Here is a 24,914-nt window from a genome sequence, read left to right as displayed (position 1 = left end):
TCCAAAAATATTTATATAAATAGTATTCTATTATAGTTTAAGTGTGATTAATCACAATTAATTTTTTTAAACTCATGATTGCAATTAATTTTTTTAATCACTTGATGCCCTAGTAATTTTGTATCATCTGCAAACTTTGCCACCTCACTGTTAACCCCTTTTTCCAAATCATTTAGGAAAATATTGAATAGTACTGGTCCCAGTATAGATCTCTGCAGGACCCTGCTATTTACCTCTCTCCACTATGAAAACTGACCATTTATTCCTACTCATTATTTCCTATTTTTAACCAGTTACCGATCCATGAGAGGACTTTCCCTCTTATGCCATGTCTGCTTAGTTTGCTTAAGAGCCTTTGATCAGGGACCTTGTGGGGGAGGGATAGCTCAGTGGTTTGAGCATTGGCCTGCTAAACCCAGGGTTGTGAGTTCAATCCTTGAGGGGGCCACTTAGGGATCTGGGGCAAAAATCTGTCTGGGGATTGGCCCTGCTTTGAGCAGGGGGTTGGACTAGATGACTTCCTGAGGTCCCTTCCAACCTTGAAATTCTATGATTCTTTGTGAAAGGCTTTCTGAAAGTCCAAGTACACAATATCCACTGGATCACCCTTATCAATGTTTTTTGACCCGACAAATAATTCTAAAGGATTAATGAGGCACAATTTCCCTTTACAAAGTCATGTTGACTCTTCCACAATCACTCATGTTCATTTGTGTGTCTGATAATTCTGCTCTTTATTATAGTTTCAACCAATTTACCTGATACTGAAGTTACGCTTACCAGCCTATAAGTGCCAGGACCGCCTCTGGAGCCTTTTTTAAAAAAATCAGTGTCACATTAGCTGTCTGCAAGTCATCTGGTACAGAGCCTGATTTAAGCGATTGTGATGTGATGTTCACCCTGCACTACTCTAGGAAGGTCAGTAACTTCCTTCTTCTCCCTGCCCAGGAGTCCTGGCCCAACCACAGAATTCTGTAAACCCACACTCATATACAGGCAGTCTCTTTTTATATGTCCCGCCTCCCCTCTCACCCCCTCACTTGTAACACACCATCACCCCGAGACCCCACTGGTCTTTCCTTGGCCTCTGCCCTCTTCTTCTCAATGCCCTTTCCTGATGTAGCTTCTCTGATCTTCCTCCCTGGATCTAGACCCTTAAACTGCTGACCCCTTCTGGGAATGTCTGCCTCTGCAAACTCCTCTGTTAGTTAACTGTTGCATCTAGGGTGACGATTTGATGTCGCCTGATCCATAGCGGGGTCCTGTCTGGGAGAACTACACCATCTGCTCAAGAAACTCGCTAAAGAAGCACAGGAACAAATCTACACGGACACACCCCTAGAGCGCCGACCTGGGGTATTCTATCTGCCACCCAAAATCCTTAAACCTGGGAATCCTGGACGCCTCATCATCTCAGGTATTGGCACCCTGACAGCAGGATTATCTGGCTATGAGACTTTCTCCTCAGGCCCTACGCTACCAGCACTCCTAGCTATATTCGAGACACCACTGACTCCCTGAGGAAACTACAATCCTTTGATGATCTTCCAAAAAACACCATCCTAGCCACTATGGATGTAGAAGCCCTCTACACCAACATTCCACACAAAGATGGACTACAAGCCATCAGGAATAGCATCCCTGATACCATCACGGCAAACCTGGTGGCTGAACTTTGTGACTTTGTCTTCACTCACAACTATTTCAGATTTGGGGACAATTTATACCTTCAAGTCAGCGGAACTGCTATGGGTACCCGCATGGCCCCTCAATATACCAACATTTTTATGGTTGACGTAGAACCATATGGCTGACTTCCTCAGCTCTCGTCCCCTTACGCCCCTACTCTACTTGTGCTACATTGATGACATCTTCATCATCTGGACCCATGGGAAGGAGGCCCTTGAGGAATTCCACCAAGATTTCAACAATTTCCACCCGACCAGTCCACACAAGAGGTCCACTTCCTAGACTCTACAGTGCTAATAAGCGATGGTCACATAAAAACCACCCTATACCGGAAACCTACTGACCACTATACTTACCTACATGCCTCCGGCTTTCATCCAGACCACATCAGCAACTACACACCACACAACAAAAACACCAACCCAGGAACCAAACCCTGCTACAAAACCCGGTGCCAACACTGTCCACATATCTATTCAAGGGACACCATCACAGGACCTAACCACATCAACCACACCATCCGGGGCTCGTTCACCTGCACATCTACCAATGTGATATATGCCATCATGTGCCAGCAGTGCCCCTCTGCCATGTACATTGGCCAAACTGGACAGTCTCTACGCAAAAGAATAAATGGACACAAATCTGACATCAGGATTCATAACAATCAAAAAGCAGTAGGAGAACACTTCAATCTCTGGTCACTCAATAACAGACCTCAAAGTGGCAATTCTTTAACAAAAAAACTTCAAAAACAGACTCCAACGTGAAGCTGCAGAACTGGAATTAATTTGCAAACTAGATACTATCAGATTAGGCCTGAATAAAGACTGGGAATGGTTGGGTCATTACAAAACCTAAACTTAATTTCCCCCAATACTAATTTCTCCCTACCGTTACTTACACTGTCTTGTCAATTGTCTGTAATGGGCCACTCTCTTACCACTTCAAAAGTTATTTTTCCTCCCTTGGTATCCTGTTGTTAATTGATTTATCTCGTTAGACTGACCAAACACTTGGTAAAGCACCTCCATCCTTTCATGTATTTATACTGCGCCTGTATTTTTTACTTCATACATCCGATGAGTGGGTTCTAGCCCACAAAAGCTTATGCTCAAATACATTTGTTAGTCTCTAAGGGGCCACAAGAACTCCTCATTTTTTTTAGTGTCCATAATGTTGGCCACATGTTGGGTGTCTGGCCTTAGCCAACAAGTGGCCCAGTCTGTCAGTTTTGGGCAAATGCCTGGGGCCATAATCCTCCCATCCATCCTGCAGCTCGAAATTTTTTTGCCAGTACTTTTCTGCCAAGAGGCCCACCCAATCTAAGATAGCTGCCTGAACCACTTTGTAGTCCCTTTCCCGCTCGTCACTGAGCGCCAGGTAGGCCGCCTGAGCTTCCCCTGCTCAATAGGGAGCTAGCCGTAGGGCCCAGATTCCCTTATCCTGTCCTGCCCCCATAGCCATTGTCCCAAAAGTGACCAAAAATCCATTGGGGTCAACTGTGGGGTCCATCTTGCGGAGGCCAATCCCTTGTGCCCAGCTGCTGATCCCGTCACAGGACTCACCACACTTTGTAATAGCTGTTGCTATTGCACCCGCTCTTGCTTCCTTAAAATTCCTGCAGGCTTTTTAGTTCCTCAATCTGTCAGGTGAGCAAGGACTGTCTCTCCAAGTGTGGGACTGCTGGAAGCTCTGCAAGATCTCCTGCATTTCCTTCTGCTGTTCTACCTGACACTGTAAAGTTTCCTCCATCTCCTGGCCTGCCAAACTTTTTACAACCACTCCCCTATCCAGGGATAGTCAATAGGCAGACCGTTGACTAAATCCAGACTGCCAGACACTTTTGAATGGACCGCGAAATCTTTTTATTTACTTATTATCATTTAAAAAAAATTTCTCTGGAGTCTGGACCTTGACTAAACCTTGGCCAAGAAATTTGGACCTTGACAGAAAATAATTGTCTACCCCTGCCTGTCCCGTTCTCCACACACATGGATAAAGGAAGGATCCCAGACAAGCCCCCATCTGTGATGGAGCACTCACTATGCCTGTCCTCTTTGCTTTGCACAGACCACTCAGAGACCTTTTCTTGTGTAGATACCACCCTGCAGTTTATTTACAGTGCCTCACCCCACCACCTTTCACATACCAGTGCAGTCACACTATTCAGAGGCCTGGTATATACTATAAAGTTAGGTCAACATAAGCCACCTTGCATCGACCTACTTGTGCACATGTCTACACTTAAAGTTGTCTCCCAGTGATATAAGTGCCAACACGGTAACATCACCTTCCCGAGCAGCATTGAGCCATGGTCAATATACATAGGACAATGCAACATGAATGTGGACAGTGATACCTATGTGAACCATAACAGTCCTCCAGCCACTGTCCCACAATGCCCAACACTGACCGTGATGGTCACAGTTGTGAACTCCATTGCCCAGGGGTCATGTAGACCAGAAGCCCCAGCATCCCTTTAAACCCCTGCAAATTTTTGAAATGCCTTTCCTGGTTGTCCAGCTCGGTGAGCACACCTAGCAACTCTCCACTGCTGTGTGCTACTACCCAGCTGCATGTGCCAGCCATATGCTCCAGACATGCTCCTGCCTGGAGTAGACAGGAGACATTGGATCTCCTGGGCCTGTGGGGAGAAGCGGCTGTGCAAGCACAGCTCTGAACCAGCCATAGAAACATGGACATCTACAAGCAGATTGCTGGGGGGATGCAGGAGAAGGGCTACGACCAGGACCAGCAGCAGTGCCACTTTCACGGAGGAGCCCTGCAATCCTCTCCTGAAGGTTTCTAGGGATGGCGGCCTTATTTCTTCCTCCATGGTAGGACACTTCCCCATGCCATTTGGCGATAACTTCAGCAGGCATCATTGCCTCAAACAGGCTAGTGGCATACAGGCCCAAGCAACTTCAGGACGCCAGCAGCAAGCACCCCAAGGTTATTAGCTGCACTGGCAGTGATATATGCACAGATGTGCAGCAAGCACCACACAGTTCCTGACAGGCCCCCAAACAGCAGTGCCGAGCTGAGCACAGGGCACCACAGCACATTCCTGTGGCTCGCTGTGGAAGTGCTCTTTCAAAGTCTCCTAGGCCGTAGCTCCTCACTGAGCTCGTCTGATAGCCCTTGTGTCTGGCTGTTCGAACTCAGCAGACCTCCATCCTCTACCCCTGCAGCAAGTTCTCCCCTTTGCTTCACAGATATCACGCAGGACACAACAGACAGCTATAACCATTGGGATATTTTTCACACTGAGATCCAATCTGGCGAGTAAACAAGACCAGGGCCCTTTCAATCTACCAAAAGCACATTCACCTGTCATTCTGCCCTGCTGCACCTGGAGCTGAATCTCTCCTTGGTGCTCTCGAGATAGCCAGTGTATGGCTTCCTGAGCCAGGGGAGTAAGGGTTAAGCTGGACCCCACCGTTGGCATTTCAGTATTGTCCACAGTAATCTGCTGGTTGGGAAAGAAAGTCCCTGCTTGTAGCTTTCTGAACAGTCCTGTGTTGTAAAGAGGTACGCATCATGCACGTTCCCTGACCAGCCAACATGGATGTCAGTGAAGTGTTGTCCCAGTGATACACCAGCACTTGCATAACCATGGAACACTAGCCCTTTCTGTTGGTGTACTCCTTGGCAAGGTGCTCTATGGCCATAATAGGGTTGTGTGTGTCTACTGTTCCACTGCAGTTCGGGAACCCCACAGCTGCAAAGCCATCTGCTATGTCCTGTACATTGCTGAGGGTCACAGTCCTGCGTAGCAGGAGATGATTAATAGACTGAAGGGAAGGTAACTCACAGGCATGAGTATACAGTAACTTACTCACTTAATGTTGTAGTTATGTTCCTGAAAAATGTGACTTTAAGCGAAATGAAGTTAAGCTAATCCAATTTCCCCATAAGAATTAATGTAAATGAGGGGGTTAGGTTCTAGGGAAAAAATTTTCACCAGACAAAAGACTATATTATATATATATGTCTATGTCTATCTATATATATATACACACACACACACACACACACACAGTATAAGTTTTAAACAAACAATTTAATACTGGTACACAGTGATGATGATTGTGAAGCTTGGTTGAGGTGGAGGAGTCAGAAGGTGGGATATTTCCCTTACTGCTAAATGATGAACTAGCAATTGGCTGAGCCCTCAAGGGTTAACTCTCTCACTCTGCAAGGCAGCAGGAGGGAGATATGCGCATTTCCCTTACCTACACTGCCTTGTTAGTTAGATCAGCTTGCTGAGACCCGCAGCCCTGGTGTGTCCCCCCTGCTCTATGGAAGATGGGGTAAGCAGGGTACAGGAGCAGGGGGGAGGGGGACACCCTGACATTAGCCCCCCTCTTCCTTCCTCCCCCCCCCAGCACAGCAAGCAGGAATCTCGGGGAGCAGCTCCAAGGCAGAGGGCAGGAGCAGCACATGGCAGTGGGGGGAGGGACACAGCTGAACTGCAGGCAGCTGCTGCACAGGGAACTTAGGGGACCAGGGAGCTGATAGGGGGGCTGCCGGTCCACCCTGGTTCCAAGCCCCCACCAGCTAGCTCCAAGAGGCTGCTCTTCCGCAAGCAGTAGACAAAGCAGGCAGCTGCCAAATGACATTAGAAGGGAGCATTACACAACTTTAAACGAGCACATTCCCTAATTGATCAGCAGCGTAACAACAAAACAACGTTAACCTGGATGACTTTAAGTGAGGGGTTACTGTACGTGGATAAGGCAATTGAACTGAATAGTGGCACTATTTTCCCTTCCCCCTCGCTCAGAGCCGGCCCAATCCCCCTCTCCCTTTCCTCCCCGCACGGAGCTGGCCTGAGCCCCCTCTCCCATCCCCCCCTGCTTGGAGCCAGTCTGAGCCCCTTCTTCCTTCTCTCTCATCCCCCTTGAACGGAGCCGGCCAGTCTCTTCCCCTCCTCAAGCCCCAGTTTTGCCACTGGGCAGATCCTGGCAGGAGATCAGTGGCTTCACTGCTGTTAAGGCAGCTCGGATCCCACCCACAGGTGCATTAATAAAAGTAGCAGATTCCCAGGGGCTGTGAGATCCGAGGCACCTGGTGACATTTGTGCAGAGTCACTTTTCTGACCATCCCCAGGGTCTCTCTCAGTCACCAGCAGTTGGGTTGGCAGAGCCTGGGGCTGCCTTGGGGGGCTAGTTCCAGCCACTGGAGGAAGTAGCTGCCTGGACTGGGAACGCAGGAGGCTTTAATGAAGGTCTCTCCACAACACAGACCCTGCTGAGGAGCAACAGCGGCTCATCCTGGGCTCCCAGATCACAGGGGAGGTAACACCATCGCATCCAAGAAACTCAACCCTGATACCTTGAGTAAAGAGAGACAGAGAGAGCAGCCTCCCCTCCCTTGGCAACAGCCAGAGCCCTCTGGTGACAGCAGCTAAGGACACCACTTCCCTGACCTTATTGGCTCCCATGTTAATCCAACCCCATAATACCTGAGTCCCAGGAGTCCAAGTCAGCTGACAGGGGCCTGCTGCTGGTGTTTTATTGCAGTGCAGTCATATCCTTCATGACTTTATTACCTTCCGGGACATGGTTAAAGCTCCCAGTAACAGAGTCTCTGAACCAAATGCTAGAGAAGAGCAGAATCAAAGGAAATGCTTAGGAGGATTCCCCTGTCACTGTTCCCGTGGGCAGCTATCACAGATATACAAGGGTGTTTGATGCCCCAGCCTATGTATGGTCTCTCTTGGGAGTGCCCCTGGAACGTGCTTAGGGTTGCCAGGTGTCCAGTTTTCCCCTGACCGGGCTGTTAAATGTCTGGTTGGTGGCTCAGTGCGGCTGGCAGGCTCCCTGCCTGCCCTAGCTCCGCGCGGACACTGGGAAGGGGCGACATGTCCCTCCGGCTCCTACACGCAGGGGCAGCTACAGGGGCTCTGCGTGCTGCTCCTGCCCCAAGTGCCGGCTCCGCAGCTCCCATTGGCCAGGAACCATGGAAATGGGAGCTGCAGGGGTGGCACCTGCGGGCGAGGGCAGCAGGCAGAGCATCCTGGCAGTCCCTGCACCTAGGAGTCAGAGGGATATGTCGCCACTTCCCAGGAGCTGCCTGAGGTAAGCACTATCCGGAGCCCAAACTCCAAACCCCCTCCTGCACCCAAACTCTGTGCTGGAGCTCACACCCCATCTCACATTCCAATCCCCTGCCCCAGCCCAGAGCCTTGTCTCACACTCCAAACCTCTCGGCTCCAACCCGGAGCCCCCTCCTGCACCCCAAACCCCTCATCCCTGGCCCCACACCAGAGCCTGCACCCCCAGCCAGAGCACTCACCGCCCCCGCACCCCAACCCCCACCTCCAGCACGGAGCCCCCTCCCACAACCAAACTCCCTCCTGGAGTCTGCACCATGCCCCCCCATCGCGCCCGGAGCCCCTCCCGCACTTCGAACCCCTTGATCCCGGCCTGGAGCCCCCTCCTGCACCCCAAACCCCCTCCCCCCCGCTCTCCTGCGCAAAGCCGGCCCAAGCCCTCTTTCTTCCCAGCCCAACCTCCCTGTCCCTTCTCCCCCCCACCCCACTGCACGGAGCCAGCCCAATTCCCCCCCCTTCTCCTCCGCCCCCCAGCATGGAGCTGGCCTGAACCCCCTCTCCCTTCTCCCCCCCCACCCTGAGCCAGCCCGAGCCCCCTCTCCATCCCCCCATGCACTGAGCTGGCCTGAACCCCCTTTCCCTTCCCCCACTGCCCCCCTGCAAGGAGATGGCCCGAACCCCCTCTCCCTTCCTCCCCACCCCCGCACAAAGCGGGCCCAAACTCTCTGTCTATTCCCGCACCCCCTTCTCAGAGCTGGCCTGAGCCCTCTCTCCCTTACCCCCCTGCACAGAGCCGGCCCGAGTCCCCTCTCCCTTTCCCCCCTGGCCCATGCATGGAGCTGCCCCAAACCCCCTCTCCCTCAGCCCTCCTGTACGAAGCTGGCCCAAGCCTCCTCTCCCTTCCCCCCACTGCACGGAGCTGGCATGAACCCCCTCTCACCTTTCCTCCCCCCTGCATGGAGCTGGCCCAAGACCCTTCTCCTCTGCCCCCTGGACTGAACTGGCCCAAACCCCCTTTCCCTTTCCCTCCTTGCTGCATGGAGCTGGCCTGAGACCCCTCTCCTTTCCCATCCACCCTGCTGCATGGAGCTGCCCCATGCCCCCTTTCCCGTGCACAGACCTGCCCCAAGCCCCCTCTCTCTCTCCCCCGTCCCCCTGCAAGGAGCTGGCCTGAGCCCCTTCTCCTCCAGCCCTCCTGCATGGAGCTGGCCCGAACCCCGTCTAACTTTCACCTGCACCCCCCTGCACGGAGCTGGCCCAATCCCCATCTCCCTTCCCCTTGCATGGAGCCGGCATGAGTCCCCTCTCCCTTCTCCCCCGCACAAAGCAGGCCTTCTCCCCCTCTTCGCCCCCACCCCCACATGGAGACAGCCCAAGCCCCCTGTCCCATTGCATGGAGCTGGCCCGAACCCCCTCTCCCTTCTCATCTGCTGTGACAAAGTGGGAATGTTTTCTCTGAATACTGTGTGGGTGCCTCGGTTTCCCCTATGCATTTTTTAAGAATCGAGGTGGTAGGATAAGGGTGTGTGATTGTTGCAGAGTCCTAGAGGGCCAATGTGATGGTCCGCACAGAGAATGGCTGACACCCTGTCTCCTGGCAACTGATAGCCTGGGCCCCTCCCCTGCAAGGTGCCAACTGAAAGTGTTGGAGAACAAAGAGATCAGGTGGCCTCCTTGCCCAGAAAAGAGGCAAAGGCCAGAAGAGGGGCTGGAGGGAGTGTCAGTGTGCAACTGGCTAGGGAGATGGGGAGAAGCCCAGAACCTGGGTCTGGGCTCCCCAACCCCAAGTTGGACCTCACTGAGGGGTCCTGTTTTCTGTACCTACAAGCTCTGTTTTAGACTGTGTTCCTGTCATCTAATAAACCTTCCGTTTTACCGGCTGGCTGAGAGTAACATCTGACTGCGGAGTTGGGGTGCAGGAGGAGCCTGTGCGGACTCGCTGTGGGAAGCGCGCAGTGTGAAAAGGGGATGTTGAATGCTTCAAGATCAGACCCAGGAAGGTTGAGCTGTGTAAGTGTCTTGCCCTGGAGACAGTATGCTCAGTCAGAGTCCTGACTGCCTTCATACGGAGTAGTTCCAGAGCATTGCCTGGTGACTCCGTGACATCCGCGCCCCTGTTCGGAGCTGGCCCGAAGCCCCTATCCCTTCTCCCTTGCATAGAGCCAGCCCAAGCCCCATCTCCCTTTCCCCCCCCTACCCCCCTGCACGGAGCTGGCCTGAGCCTCATTTCCCTTCCCACCTGGCTTGGAGCCAGCCTGAGCTCCTTCTCCCTTACCTCCCTGCATAGAGCCGGCCTGAGCCCCCTCTTTCCCCTCCCCGCCCACCTGCACAGAGCCGGCCCAAGCCCCCTCTCCCTTCTCCCCCCAACCCAAGTTGGCCGGAGCTCCCTCCCTTCCCCCCCGTCCCCCTGCACGGAGCTGGCCTGAGCCTCATTTCCCTTCCCACCCCGCTTGGAGCCAGCCTGAGCTCCTTCTCCCTTACCTCCCTGCACAGAGCCAGCCTGAGCCCCCTCTTTCCCCTCCCCGCCCACCTGCACAGAGCCGGCCCAAGCCCCCTCTCCCTTCTCCCCCCAACCCAAGCTGGCCGGAGCTTCCTCCCTTTCCCCCCATCCCCCTGCACGGAGCTGGCACAAGCCCCCTGTCCCTTCTCCCCCCCTGCATGGAGCTGAGGCGAACCCTCTCCCTTCCCCCCCCACACAGAGCTGGCTCAAGCCCCATCCCTTCTCCCCCCTGCATGGAGCCAGCCCAAGCCTCCTGTCCCTTCTCCCCACCGCTTCCCTGCACTGAGCTAGCCTGAGCCCCCTCTCTCTTCCCCTCCACCCAGGGCCGGTGCAAGGATATTTTGCACCCTAGGCAAAACTTCCACCTTGCGCACCTGCCCCCCGGAGCATCGCGGGGGTTAGGTTCAAAGGTCAGTGCGTTAGATGAAAATCACATATAGTGAAAATTACCATACAGTACAGTATACATTAGAACAGGGGTCCTCAACCTATGCACGTGTGCCAAAGGTAGCACGCAAGCTGATTTTTTTTAAATGGCAGGCTGCGGGTCCCGGCCACTGCTGAGCCTGCTGCTGGCCTGGGGATCTGTTCACTAACCTGGCAGCAGGCTGAGCGGGGCTGGCAGGGGGCTGAGTGGGCCAGCGGCCGAGACCCTGGCTGGCAGGAGCCGGCGGACGGAACCCCAAACCGGCAGCGGGCTCAGCCCGCTGCCAGCCAGTGTCCCAGCCGCCGGCTCCGCTCAGCCTGCTGCCGGCCTGGTTGAACGGAACCCCAGGCTGGCGGACGGAACCCTGAGTGAACAGAACCACAGACCGTTCACCCAGGCCGGGAGGAGGCTGAGTGGAGCTGCTGGCTGAGACCCCAGCTGACAGCGGGCTGAGCGGAGCTGGCAGCTGGGACCTCAGCAGGCAGGAGCCGGCAGCTGGCCCGCTCAGTCCGCTGCCGGCCCCACTCAGCCTGCTGCCGGCTGAGTGAACGGAACCCCAGGCCAGCAGCGGGCTCAGCAGCGGCCGGGACCCGCAGCCTGCCATTAAAAAAAAAAATTGGCTTGCATGCCACCTTTGGCACGCATGCCGTAGGTTGAGAACCCCTGTTCTAGTATATACAGTCTATACTGTGTGTACTTTATGGTAATTTTCACTATATGCGATTTTCCTCTTATGCACTGACCTTAGAACCTAACTCCCACATAAGATGTGACTCTACTGTAGTGTAAAAAAAATTTTTGGGCACCATTTTTTGGCGCCCCCAAATCTTTGCACCCTAGGCGGCCGCCTAGTTCACCTAGTGGTTACACCGGCCCTGCCTCCACCCCCCTGCATGGAGCCGGCCCGGGCCCCCTCTCATTTTCTCCCATGCCCCGCTGCACAGAGCCAGCCCGAGCCCCCTCTCCCTTTCCCCCGCCCCCCTGCACGAAGCCAACCCAAGCCCCTTCTCCTCGCCCCCCCCCCCCGCATAGAGCCAGCCCGAGCCCCTTCTCCCTCGGTCCCCTGGACTGAGCTGGCCCAAACCCCCTTTCCCTTTCCCTCCCTGCTGCACAGAGCTGGCCCGAGACCCCTCTCCCTTCCCATCCACCCCGCTGCATGGAGCTGCCCCAAGCCCACTTTCCCGTGCACAGACCTGCCCCAAGCCCCCTTTCCCCTGCATAGACCTGCCCCAAGCCCCCTCTCCCTCCCCCCCTTTCCCCCTGCACGGAGCTGGCCTGATCCCCTGCTCCCTTTTCCCTTGCCCTTCTACATGGAGCTGGCCTGAGCCCCCTCTCCCTTCTCCCCCGTCCTCCTGCATGGAGCCAGCCCGAGCTCCCTCTCCCTCCCCTCCCTGCACTGAGCTGGCTCGAGTCCCTTCCACCCTCCTTCCTCCCCCGCACAGAAGTGGCCTGAGTCTCTACCTCACCCTGCGCTGAGCTGTCCCAAGCCACTTGCCCAAGCCCCCCTCCTCCTCCATGCAGGGCTGGCCCAAGCCCAGCCACTCACCCTCCCCAAGCCCCTTTTTGGCAAAACGGGGCATTTGTCCCATTTACTCTTGCCAACTAGTGATTAGTTGACAAGAGCAAACAGGACAAATGCCCAGCTGGAAACCTAGGCATAACTAACAGTATGGACCAAAGGCTGTGGATCAGAACAGACCTGGCCTTGGCAGAATAGCAACACACTAGGTATTAGCTAACACCTCATAAGCACAATCCTGATCTCAGAAGATGGTACAAGAACACCCAAAGTTCTCATCTAACTATGTAAACAAATTCCCAGGACATGGTACAGGAATGCACCAACCCCTCCTAAGATAAGGAGGGGATGACATAATAATGCATAAAGATGTTTTGTTTGAACCAGCAGGTACAAGGATTAGGGTGCTAACTAATAGCATCTGGAGCATAATACATAACTTGTTTGTATCCATGTACAAAAGGAGAAGTCATAGGAGAGGCATCTTTGTACTGGTCTAGGGGACAGTGTCATGTTATGGTGATTGAACTGGTACCTTGTTGGGGACATACCTGTGTTAGTGTGCCTGTAGCTCCTATGGGGCACTGGTACTGTGTTTTGATAACAATAAACCTGGCTGATAGCCATTGCCACTGAGCTAACCCTGTGGCCTCTCTTAATGAAGAGCACTGATGTCTGCAGAATCAGCAACCTGCATTCCCTGATAGTGCAGAGAACCCTGGAGCGCCAAGAACGGCAGCACTAGCAGCACTGACAACTCTGCAGTGCCAGCACCACTCCGCGGCACTAACAACACTAGTGACCCAACTGCTGATTTGATAAGTGGTGAGCTGCCCGCTCTAGGGTTCACAACCTAAGATGGCAGAAAGCTCCAAGCTAGCAAATCCTCCCATCCCCCAGCTACAGATTCCCCCAGAGTCTGATAAGGTTTGGATACACCTGGTAACAAATAGAGGCGGTCCATATGAGGTCAAAAAAGAAAGTGGGGAAACACAGATTGAAATTTGTAAGACAATGTCAGAGACTGTAGCCTTGAAGAAGAAGAATAGTAAGAAACGTAGAATATTGCAAACTCTGGCCATGGCTGTTAGATGGCTAAGACAACGAACAACAAAATTGGCAGGGCAAGTAACAGAAACAAAAAAAAGAGATAAAAGAAGCAACAGAAGCAACAGAGCCCGTGAAAGCACCAGCTCTGCTGGCAGGGCAGCAAGCAATCCAGACATATGATATGTCACAGCAAGCAGAGAAACAGAATAGAAAATTGGAAACAGCTGTAGAGAATCTGCAAAAAAGAGAATTGCCGGCCCCTACTATCCATCTTGGTGAGCAACAACAGGTTCCGGGTACTTAGATAGTGCCTGATGGGTGGGAACAGAAATGGAGACGGGTGGCCCGAGCAAAATTAAGGGATGGAACCTCGGATGGAATGGGGATATGTAGAATGACCCAAACCTGTTGAGATGAGTTCTTGTCTGCATCCTGTAAAACTTGCCCATACCGGTATTGCCCTGGCCTCTTCTTTTGTCATTCAGTGTTGCATGCATTCTAAAACAATATGCATTTCCTCACCTTTTGGGGGCGAAGCCAGACTTTGAGGCACCTGCTCCCCTACTTGGTGTAAACTTTGCTTGTGCCAATCAGAAACGAACACAAACAGGTTTTGGGCCCCGTCCCCTATGACACTTCTGTGATGTCATAGTTGGTACCTTATGGGCCTGCCTGCCATGTGCAGGCAGGGAGAGGAGAAAGAAAAACGAATCCTGTGTATCCTGTGTACACCCGTAACCAAGCCTGATCACCTCGAAGCCTCTCTCTCAGCTCACGTGTTTCTACGTTTGCCAGTCGTTATGCGTTGGTTTGTATTTGTAAGTATCAGTTATTACTAAATGCTGCATCTTTGTTTATAAATATTGTTAGTAGATATTTTAGTCATTGTGTGTTTTAAGTTTCATTAACTCTATTAGCTAATCAAACGCTGCTCCCTTACCCCTTGTAATTATCCCCAATAAAACTTTAAATTGATTAATTTTAGTTGTGTGTGTGTGTGTGTGTGTGTGTGTGTCTGCAGTTTGCATCATGACCCATACTCTCCTTGCATCCCTTACCGATATAGTCTATTGCCACATGCAGCCTGGTAAATAACAGGCCTGCATTTTCTTTTGCCCCTTAGATAGTGCCTGATGGGTGGGAACAGAAATGGAGACGGGTGGCCCGAGCAAAATTAAGGGATGGAACCTGGGATGGAATGGGGATATGTAGAATGACCCAAACCAAGAGCCACTAAGCAGCCCATGCGTAGGGGCCATCACACTGCAACCACCACCGCATGATGAGAGCTATGTTCCAGTGAAACTGAAACCCAGACTGGTGCCTTGTCAGAATGAGAGAAGTAAGCACACAGGAGGGAGAAGTAGCAAACAATACTTTCTCTAGATTGGTAAAGCAAATGGAGGAGGAAATGAAATAGGTCACAGAGCACATTAGGCAACATGGGCTGCTTTTGATCACAGGAGAGTGGCTAAAAAAGGATTTCAAAGTAAAACACCTAGATAACGTGGGCCAACACCAGGAAATAATGCATCGTCAGAAAAAACGCAGCCAGCAAAAGGAAAAAATTTAGGCTGGTAAACACAGGCTAAAAATCTTTAAAATATGCATGGAGTTCCCCAGAAATGGCTAACTGCAGCAGGTAACCCCAGCAATCCATTTGGCATGCAGACAAAACAGGCACTGGGAGAACAAATTCAAGTTTTGTGGAAGCAGGTAGCAACCCCCACTCTCCTCCCAGAACCAGGAACAAAACCAGGGATACAGGTTTCCAGCCCTCTGCTTTAACCCACGGAGCCCCACTCCCCACACAGAGCTAATTATAGAACCTTTTTGCTCAAATATTTTCATATACTGGTTAAGTTTTCCTTTATATCCTCTCTCAGTTTGCCAAGCTCACTGCTGCTGTCTGTACTTTAAAATGACCACACACAGTTAATTAACCTCTCTTGGCTCATGTCTCCCTCCCTTCCTATATTGCGCTCCACCTGCTCTCTCCTTGCTTCTGCCCTCTTTGTTTTCAAAGTTAGAGTTATTACAGAAACCCCTGTCGCAGGAAGAAACAGAGCAACTAAAAACATCACTAAAATACTTAAGGTGGTAACTTTACTTAAATAAGTCCAGTAAAGTAACTATTCTAACGCTTCAGGAATGCAACAGCTGAAGAGACTCTTAGCTTTTTTGCAGATATGGTTGCTAAGCAACAGAAATGATAACTCTGCTTCTAATCCTGTCCCCTAACTAATATATGAAATGTAGGTTTTCCTTAGTTCCATGTAGAAGTATCCTGTAGTGCTGTGCTTTGTCAACAGTAAACCTGGCCAAGCGCCTTCGCCACTGAACTGAGCCTGTGGCCCTTGTTGACGTCACTAGGCCTCACCCTAGGTAACTTGGGAAGGTGGAAGGCCACAAAGTGTCAATGAAGCCTTCCTGCACTAGGCTTATATGAACCAAACTTCTTCCATGTTTAAACTCTAATCAACCTCAAAAGCCAGGTGCAATTGGAATATGTAAGCAACCAGTTATCTGTGTGCAACCCCCTGCTCACACCGGTATCAAGCGGTAATAATGAGGACTGCAAGTTTCTGGCTGAAGGGAAAAAGGACAAGATAACGGTTTAAAGAAGTTACTAACAAGCTAGGCTTATAGCTGCCAAGAATGACTTAACTGCTTAAATGTAATCGTTATTTGCTTAGTAACTGTTACCAGGGAAGGGAGGGGTAGAGGGGGAGGAAGGGAGGAGGGCGGGGGTGAGGCTTAACTGCAAAATGTATAAAAGAAGAAAAACTGTTTCTGTTGGTGTGCTTGATTTCAGACGTGCCAGTCTCCTTGCACCGCTTTGGGATCCCAAATAAACTTTGTTTGTTTCTCCACCCTGGTGTGTTTATTGACGCGAAGCACACCGGGCAACGAACCCGCTGTTGCTGTCCTCGGGCACTCTGTGCTGGCAACACCCTTACGAACAACATCGAGATCTGCTGAACCCACACGCTGCCCTTTCTGCTACTGTACCCAACATTGGAGCTCTAAGAGCCGCAACACTAGCAGCATTAGCTCCACTCCGCAGCACGAATGCCACATACCACTCAGGTAATAGGGCTCACAACAGCTGCAGCACAAACACCTCCCCTTTGCGGAGACAGAATCTGGTTTTAGGTGAGCTGCACTGAACAGGACCTACCTACAGCTCTTCTACACTCAGACACAAAGCCTGCTCCCCAGAAACAATCCCACACTTGTTACACTGAGCAGCCCCATCTCCATTAGTCTCAGGCAATGTTCTGTTTAATTTTTTCCACCGGCGTGTGGAATAAATTTTGTTATGTGCACCAAGGTAATGTGCGCCACCAGCAGAAACAAAAACCTTGATATAGTATATATTTTTTAAAAGTTACCAATAGGGATAATTACTCCAGCCAGGACAAGTTAGGCATTTTAGTACTCACTACTCAACAAATTAAATTTAAGTGTAAGAGAGAAATAAAAATTATGAAATGCACAGACCAGTCAAAAAACTAAAATAACCGAACTTTGAAAGAATAAAATTACAGAGAATGTATATGTATTGCAGGAAGTACCAAGAAGTACCAACAACAACAATAGTATTGGGAGATGTGTGACACACACAGAGACTGTATGTGTGTGTGTGTGTGACACACACACAGATACTTTATTTGTGCTGGCTGCTGGGGAAGTTTCTGAGAGACGCCCATCTGCTGTCTCTTTAAGGCACTCACTGAAAGCTCTCCTCCTCCTGAACCATGTGCCCCCTGCCCCACTCTGCGGAGATGGGGTACATAGGCAGGGGTAGACTCATGTGTGTGTGTGAGAGAGAGAGAGAGACACACACACACACACACACAGTGTGCTGGCTACTGGGGAAGTCTCTGAGAGACCATGCGCTGTTTCTTAAGGCACTCACACACCCGAAGGCTTGTTTAGACCTCAGAGCTGCTGCAAGTTCTGTTCTTCTACCCTGCTTTGCAGAGATGGAGTACTGGGGCTGGGGGAGGGGGGCCCCCATGACATCAATTCCCTCTCCACCCCCCGCTCTGCATAGCCAGCAGGATGGTCCCAGTAGCAGCTGCAGGAGCAATGTGGCTGCAAAGCAGTGGGGGCGAGGGGCACCTGAACACACGCTGCCAGCTGCATGTGCGTGGCTCTGCTAATCAACTGCACTTGAATCACTCCTGGGCAGCCACCCAACAGCGCAGCTTACAGGAACAGTCACTGGATTTTCCTCCAACACTCTTTCACTTATCCATCATTAAACACACAGACAGCTCTCCTATCCCACCTCACTCCTGACAGTCCCCATGGCAGGGAGACCCCTGTGCTGACACAAACTACACAACTCAGTGTGCAAATGATACAGACTGGATGCTCAAGGTACATATGCACCTCTTCCCCTTGATCAGGCCATGGGAAACTCAGACCCACAGCTCCTCATGTCACAACCACAGCTCTGCGCCAATCCTCAAATTAATCCCCAGATTTCCTCACCTCACAATCACACCTCTACCCAACTGCTCCAACTAATGCCTCTGCCATTCACTACAGCTTCACGTAGCCCAGTGAATGCAGTTGGAGTGCTTGTGGATAACTCCCAGTGGTTATTGCCAACTCCAAGGGGGCAGAGTTAAGGTTGCACTGGCACGGACCCTCACTCTGGATTTCCTACTTTTGAGAGGTTTGAGTATTGAAGAACTCGACATGCTGGAAGGGCTCAAGACAGCACTGGGCACCCTTAGCGCTTCATTAATGAAGTTGTCAGTGAATACGGATGTTGAATAAACAAACAAAACAACGGTTCCCCGCCCCTCCTGCCATTCCCACACCCAGACAAGGCAACTTGAAGAAAGGAAAGAAAGGGGGATGGAGCTGGGAGGTTCCCTGGCAGTGGGAGGGGGTAGCAGCAGCGGATGACTGGCAGTGGGGGTGGGGAGAGCAGGGTTGGGTCATGGCGTGGGGCAGCAGCTGGGACTAGGTAACCTGGGGCTGGGCAGTCTCCATGTGGGAGATTTGCTTCTCCCTCCCCTTCATGTGCCCCTTCCATGCCCTATTTCCAGTAGAGAATGGGCAAGCTGGGGAATGGCTCAGGGCAATAATTCCCTACCAAACAAGGACAAAGCACTGCAGATACAAGGGGTAGGAAACACCCCAAATCTGAGGAGATTTTAAATTGACACCAGAGAAAAAATGGGACAAAAGCTGAATGGAGAAATTATAAATAATTTGAGAGAAAAGATTGAAATATTGACAGATTTTATATCCATATTTGATAATTAAAGAGAAATGCCACAGAATTGGGAGAGGATTTTATAAATCTTTCAGAGGGAAGTGGCAAAATCAGAGGGGATTTCAAGCTATCACCCTCCACACCCCAATTTCCTGACTGCTCCCAACTCACAGTGTCTCCCCCCTCCATCTCTTTCCTTCCCCCACCCTTCCCTGCCTGGCACCTCCACGCCCCAGACACACAAAGGGGAACCCCACAGAGCCGGTCTCTTCCCCTCCTCAATCCCCAGTTTTACCACTGGGCAGATCCTGGCAGGAGATCAGTGGCTTCAGTGCTGTTAAGGCAGCTCGGATCCCGCCCACAGGTGCATTAACAACAAATAGCAGATTCCCAGGGGCTGTGAGATCCGAGGCTCCTGGTGACATTTGTGCAGTCACTTTTCTGACCATCCCCAGGGTCTCTCTCAGTCACCTCGAGTCTCCGGCTCAGCAGTTGGGGTTGGCAGAGCCTGGGGGGGCTAGTTCCAGCCACTGGAGGAAGTACCTGCCTGGACTGGGCACGGAGGAGGCTTTAATGAAGGTATCTCCAGCCCAGAAGTGGCTGGGTCTCAGCACTGTAGGAAGAGACCCCTCATGGTGACCGTTCATCACGGGTTCTGGGGATCCTTCTGGTGAAAGCAGCTATCGAAATGTGAGGAGTTAGTACAGGAGGATGGAGCGTCTCAGCCGCTCTGGGCAATGCCCAGAGGAACAGGGACGCATCCACACAGAGAGCAGCCCCCTGAGGGGAGTGAACCCCTTGTCTCGCACCATCAGGGGAAAGGAAAAGTCAGTTCGGGTCTGGGAGACACCAGATTGTGTGAGGCCCAGATAGTGTGAGGCCCTGCCTGGGATATGTATCTGAAATGGGGCAAGTCACTCTGATCAGCAACCCTGTGGATTTTAATGGAGATAAAGGGGGAAAACAAATGATTCTCAAATGTGAGGGGGGAAAGTTGATCACTGGGAAATTTAACCCCTCTGCAACCTCCACTATGGAGAATGACTCATGGCATCAAGTTCCCTCCAAACAGGAGCAGGGTCTGAAAAATATGGAGAACACCTCAAAGTCTAAAAGGATTTTTTTAAAATCAATCATTTATAATTACACTGGACCCTCACCAGAATGCGGGGTTTTGGATCCATGCGCGGTGCTGCGTACAGCAGGAACCACATTACCATGGATTCCAATGAAGGTAATTAAATTTGGGATCCATGTGCGGTCCTCGCTATAAGCGAATTTGCGCTAGATAGACGCGCGTTCTAGCGAGGGTCCGCTGTAATGGGAAATGGCAAAATCTGAAATGGGACATCAGTGTTCTCAGTAACTAAAAAGAAAAGGGAGCAAATATGAGGAATTTGTCACAAATTGGAGGAAAGTGGAAAAGTCTGAGGGATTTTATATCAATAGTTGATACAAGGTAAAGAGGTAAAATCTCTGGATTTCATGTCAATATTTGATAATTGGGGAGAGAAAGGGCAAAATGTGCAAGGATTTTATATCCATCAATATTTAAAAATTTAAGAAAAGGACAACGTCTGAGATTTGATGTTAATATCAGATGATCAGATGGAGAAAAATCTCAGGGGATAATAAATCATAGATAACGAGAGAGAAAATGGGGAAAAATGTTCAGGAATTTTCTGTCAATATTTTAGAACTGAGGAGAAAATGAGGTAAAAACATTTCCTAATACACCTCTACCCCGATATAACGCGACCCAATATAACACGGGTTCACATACAAGGCGAAGCTCTGACACACTGTTCTGAGCAGCGTGTTAAGGGTGCCGGGTCGGGCCGGGCCGGGCCAGGGCCGAGGGGTTGGATAAGGGGCAGAGAGTCTCAGGGGCAGTCAGGGGCTCCCCACTCCAGGATCTGGGAGGCAGAAGCTGGGGGGGTACTTTTGGGGGCCCCGCAGTCCCAGAGTGGCCCTGGGGATTAGCGGGGGGCCAGGAGCAGCCCACTCCGCTTCCCTCGCCCTGGCCCCAGCTATGTCGCTCGGGGAAGGGGGCTTGGGGGAAAGGATCCCCCCGCACTCACTGGTAGCAGCGGAAGCGGAGCAGCCCGGCTCCAGCCCACTCTACTCTGCCACCTCCCAGCCGCAGCTCTCTGCTTCCCGCCGCAGGTAAGTAGGGGGCATCCTTTCCCCAACCTCCCCGCACTCACCGGCGGTGGGAAGCGGAGCAGCCCGGCCCCAGCCAGCTCCACTCTGCCAGCTCCCAGCTGCGGCGCTCCGCTTCCCGCCGCAGGTGAGTGCCTGTCAGGTGGGGGGTGGGGAGATTGGATAGGGGACAGGGAGCAGAGGGGTTGGGTAGGGAGTGGAGTCCTGGGGGTGATTAGGGAACAGGGAGGGCCAAAGCAACTTCAATATAACGCAGTCTCACCTATAACACGGTGAGATTTTTTGTCTCCTGAGGACAGCATTATATCGGGGTAGAGGTGTATAAGAGGAGAACACCAACATCTGAGACTGCATGTCGATACTGAAGAACTGAAGGGAAAAGTGAGAATGTTTGAAGGGATTTGTGGGGGGATCTGGCATTTGCAGCTCGCTACAGGAGACACCCAAGATCGTACTACACCCCACCCCAGGAAGCAGTGGGTCCTCTGGGCCTGCCTAGTGCCTACACAGGTCTCAGAGAAGCAGCCACTCAGAGCCCAGCAGGTGCAGAAAGCGGCTACAGGGGAACAGCAGGGGACTCCCTGGCTGAGACCAAAGGATTAAAGCCTCTGGTCTGGTGAGTGAGAAGAACCTGAGGAAGAACGTTTAAAGGGATCTGTCGGTGGATCTGACCTCTGCAGCTCCCTACAGGAGACCCCCATGATCTTACTACATCCTGCTCCAGGAAGCGGCGAAGGTGGGTCCTCTGGGCCTGCCTAGTGCCTACACATGCCTCACAGAAGCAGCCACTCAGAGCCCAGCAGGCTCAGATAAAAGGAGCTGCAGGGGCACAGCAAGTCAGTCAGTCCATGGCTGGGACCAGAAAAGTAAAGCAAGGGGACTCTTCCCTGGCGTGGTGAGAAAGAACCACCTGAGGATGGTGTCCCTGTGATAGGGAAGCAGAAAGAAGGGTCCCATAGGAAGAGGCCCAGGGAAATAGAAGTGATGGATTGGAGTGAGCAATACATGGCTGCTGTGTATAGGGTCCTTGGGTTGAAACCTGGGATAATGGTTGGGCCAGGGTTCCCCTGGCAACAGGTAAAGTGGTGTAAATCCCCAAAAGGGGACAGGCCTCCTTTGGGAGCCTGAACAAAGGACTGAATTTGAAGGGCCCAGAGCTGGGGCTGAAGGCCCTAGCAAGGAGAAGTAGACTACTTCTTTGTTGGACTCTTAATACCCTGGCAAGGGTTCATTAAGACTCTGGGACTTTGGCCAGAGGCCCGACGATGGAATTCCCACCAAGCTGGCCGGCGGCCTGCAGGGAACACCAGGAGGAGAAAAGGTCTGGGATGCTGCACCCTGCTGCTCCGAGATCCTCCAGAGGTGAGTGTCCCATTAGGGGATTATACAGCAATGTACAACAAACAGCACAAAGTGATGGGTTCCCCTTGCCTGACATTCACAGGGGCAGGGAGCCCTGCGCAGTGCTGCTTTAACAGGAGCAGGGAGGGTGGAGGAGCCAAAAGGCCACAGGGGATGGGCAGTGGGGCCTGGCAATGGGACTAGCAGCTAGTGGCTGAAGGGGTCTGGGGTGGGGGAGAATGGGAAGCAGCTGGGCTGGGCAGCCTCCCCTCCCTGCCCTGCTGCTGGCTCCCACCCCAGAGGCAGCTGTACCTCATGGCTCGCCCAAACTGCACCCACCACCCCATTCCTACTTGGCAAATGACTCGTGGCAACAATTTCCCCCCTAAACAAGGACAAATTGCTGTAGATAAAATGGGCGGGAAACCCCCCCAAATCTGAGGAGATTGTAAATTCTCCACTGAGCAGAGAATGGGGCAAAAGCTGTGGCAGAGAACAGAGGAACTCAATCATGGGAGAGAGAAGAAGGGAAAGTGACAGGGGTTTTACATCCATATTTGCTAATTCTGGAGCAATGGGGCAGAGCCGGGGAGGATTTTATCAGTCTGGGAGAGGGAAGAGGTAAAATCAGAGGGGATTTCATTCCCCCCTCCCCCTCCTGTATGGGCACCTGCTCTTCTCCTCTCCCTGTAATGTCCTGGCTGCAGAGATGGGTAAATCTACCACACGTCACATGGTCTCTCTGCTCCCCACCCTCCTTTTCCCTTCGCCCCCGCCATATTGTCACCCCTCCCCCCACCTGACAATTCTCCCTCCCCCCACCCCAGAGCAAACCCGCCCCGCCGTGTCTTTTCCCAACACAGCCCCCTGACTTGTCCCGGGGCAGCCCCTGGCTGGCGCAGTCACAGCGCGGGAGCAGATCCCGGGCTCCTGGCCCAGCCCTGACCCCGGCCCCTCAGTTACCTGGGTCTCCGGCCCGGAGTTGATGCCGGCAGAGCCGGGCCCGGGGGCTAGTCCCAGCCCCGCAGAGGAAGCCCCCTCTGTCCGGGCGCAGAAGCAGCTGCACCGAAGGTCTCCCGGGGGCACAGCCCCGTGGGAGCAGCCGCTGCTCAGCCCTGGCTCCCAGCGGAGGGAGGTAGCAGCGCCCTGCAATGTCCCAGCCCCCGGCCCGGGACTGCCTGGGACCTGCTCGGCCCTTTGTTCTCCCCAGCGCTGCCCGCCCGCTCCCTCCTCCCAGCCCCGCCCGCTCCGCTGCTCCAGCCCCTTCCTGTGTCCCGCAGCAGCAGCCACCACCCCCCGGCTGCCTGCAGCGCTCCCCGCACCGGGGCTCTCTCTGCCCGGGACCAGCGCAGCCCGGGCTTCGCCAGCATCAGCTCCCGAGCCGGGCACGGCAGGGGGAGACCTCGGGGGCGAGGGCTGGGGCCGGGCAGGAAAGTGCTTCTGCACACCCGGGCCGCTCCCCGGCCGGGGCCTGCCGGTCCTAGCGCTGCTGCAGGCGCCCGACACGCTGGGCTGGGCTGGCTCCTCCAGCTGCTCGGTCACATCTGCTGAGGCCCCTGCCCGGGGCTGGGCACGTGTCTTGCTGGCCTGGGGCCCCAGGGCCCAAACCCGGAAGGGGGATGGGCAGAGACTGTGCAGGGGCAAACTGGATGCTCGGGAGGGTGAAACAGCTTGAAGCAGGGGCAGGAGAGGGGCCGGGGGGAAATCAGGGGGAGGGGGGTGGAGCTGGTGTAAGAATGGGGCACAGGCACTGCCGGCGAGGGGAAACCCCGGGATGGGGGGCGGGCAGAGAGGATAAAAGTGACCAATCTGCACTGTCTGACAACATGGAGTACCAGGGGTGTGTGACATTTTCCCTCTCAGGGATGGTCAGCACCGGCTTCCCAGTGCTTCCTTCTTAAAGGCACAGTGCATCCCAATGCCTAGGCATGGCTGCTCTTTGCTATCTGGTATTGAGCTACCAAAGGAGCGAGGATTCAGGGCAATATTTTTCAGAGCTCTGAATGGGAGGAAGTGATAGCTCAGTGTTGTGAGCTCAATCCTTGAGGGGGCCACTTAAGGGTCTGGGGCAAAATGAGTACATGGTCTTGCTAGTGAAGGCAGGGGGCTCAACTCAATAACCTTTCAGGGTCCCTTGTAGTTCTATGAGATAGGTATACATCCCTCCAATTACAATTGTCATATGTATTTTTAGTGTTTAAAAGAATCCTTCATCAGCTATATGTCCACATAAAGCCTCATAACAGTTTACAAATTTGTTTTATCTACCGTTCTGATTCCCTGAATTGGTCTCCTTTTCTTGTTTCCATTGTAAATGTAGTTTCACTCTACCAAAGGAACATGGATTCAGCAAAATAGTTTATATGCACCTCTCAAAAAATAATTGTCAATAGGGCTGTCAATTAATCTTAGTTAACTCAAGCAATTAACTCAAAAAAAATTAACTCAATTAAAAATTAATAACAATTACAGTTTTAATTGCACTGTTGAATAATAGAATACTGATTTTAAAAATTATAAATATTTTTGGATGTTTTTTTCAACATTTTCAAATGTACTGATTTCAATTACAACACAATACAAAGTGTACAGTGCTCACTTTATATTATATTTGATTACAAATATTTGCAGTGTTAAAAAGATAAACAAAAGAAATAGTATTTTTCAGTTCACCTTATACAAGTACTGTAGTGCAATCTCTTTAATGTGAAAGTCCAACTTAGAAATATAGGGTTTTTTTGTTACGGAACTGAACTCCAAAACAAAACAATGTAAAACTTTAGGACCTATAAGTTCACTCAGTCCTACTTCTTGTTCCGCCAATTGCTAAAACAAACAAGTTTGTTTACATTTACAGGAGATAATGCTGCCTGCTTCTTATTTACAATGTCACCTGAATGTGAAAACAGGCATTCACATGTCACT

The 24,914-nt window shown here is 52.1% G+C and overlaps 1 protein-coding gene across 1 annotated transcript in view; it reads right to left on the bottom strand.

Annotated features, from left to right (window-relative positions):
• Window positions 1–23,191, bottom strand: part of LOC128845534 (zinc finger protein 271-like) — a 46,459-nt gene extending 23,268 nt beyond the window's left edge. The window contains exon 1 of the mRNA XM_054044329.1: window positions 22,953–23,191. The gene's annotated coding sequence lies outside the window, so the exon portion shown is untranslated. The remainder of the gene's footprint in view (window positions 1–22,952) is intronic.
• Window positions 23,192–24,914: the final 1,723 nt, after the last annotated feature.

Source organism: Malaclemys terrapin, chromosome 11, assembly GCF_027887155.1.
Source record: "Malaclemys terrapin pileata isolate rMalTer1 chromosome 11, rMalTer1.hap1, whole genome shotgun sequence".
Taxonomy (NCBI): domain Eukaryota; kingdom Metazoa; phylum Chordata; order Testudines; family Emydidae; genus Malaclemys; species Malaclemys terrapin.
Note: the sequence above shows the minus strand (reverse complement) of the source record. Positions and strands in the feature narration are given on the sequence as shown.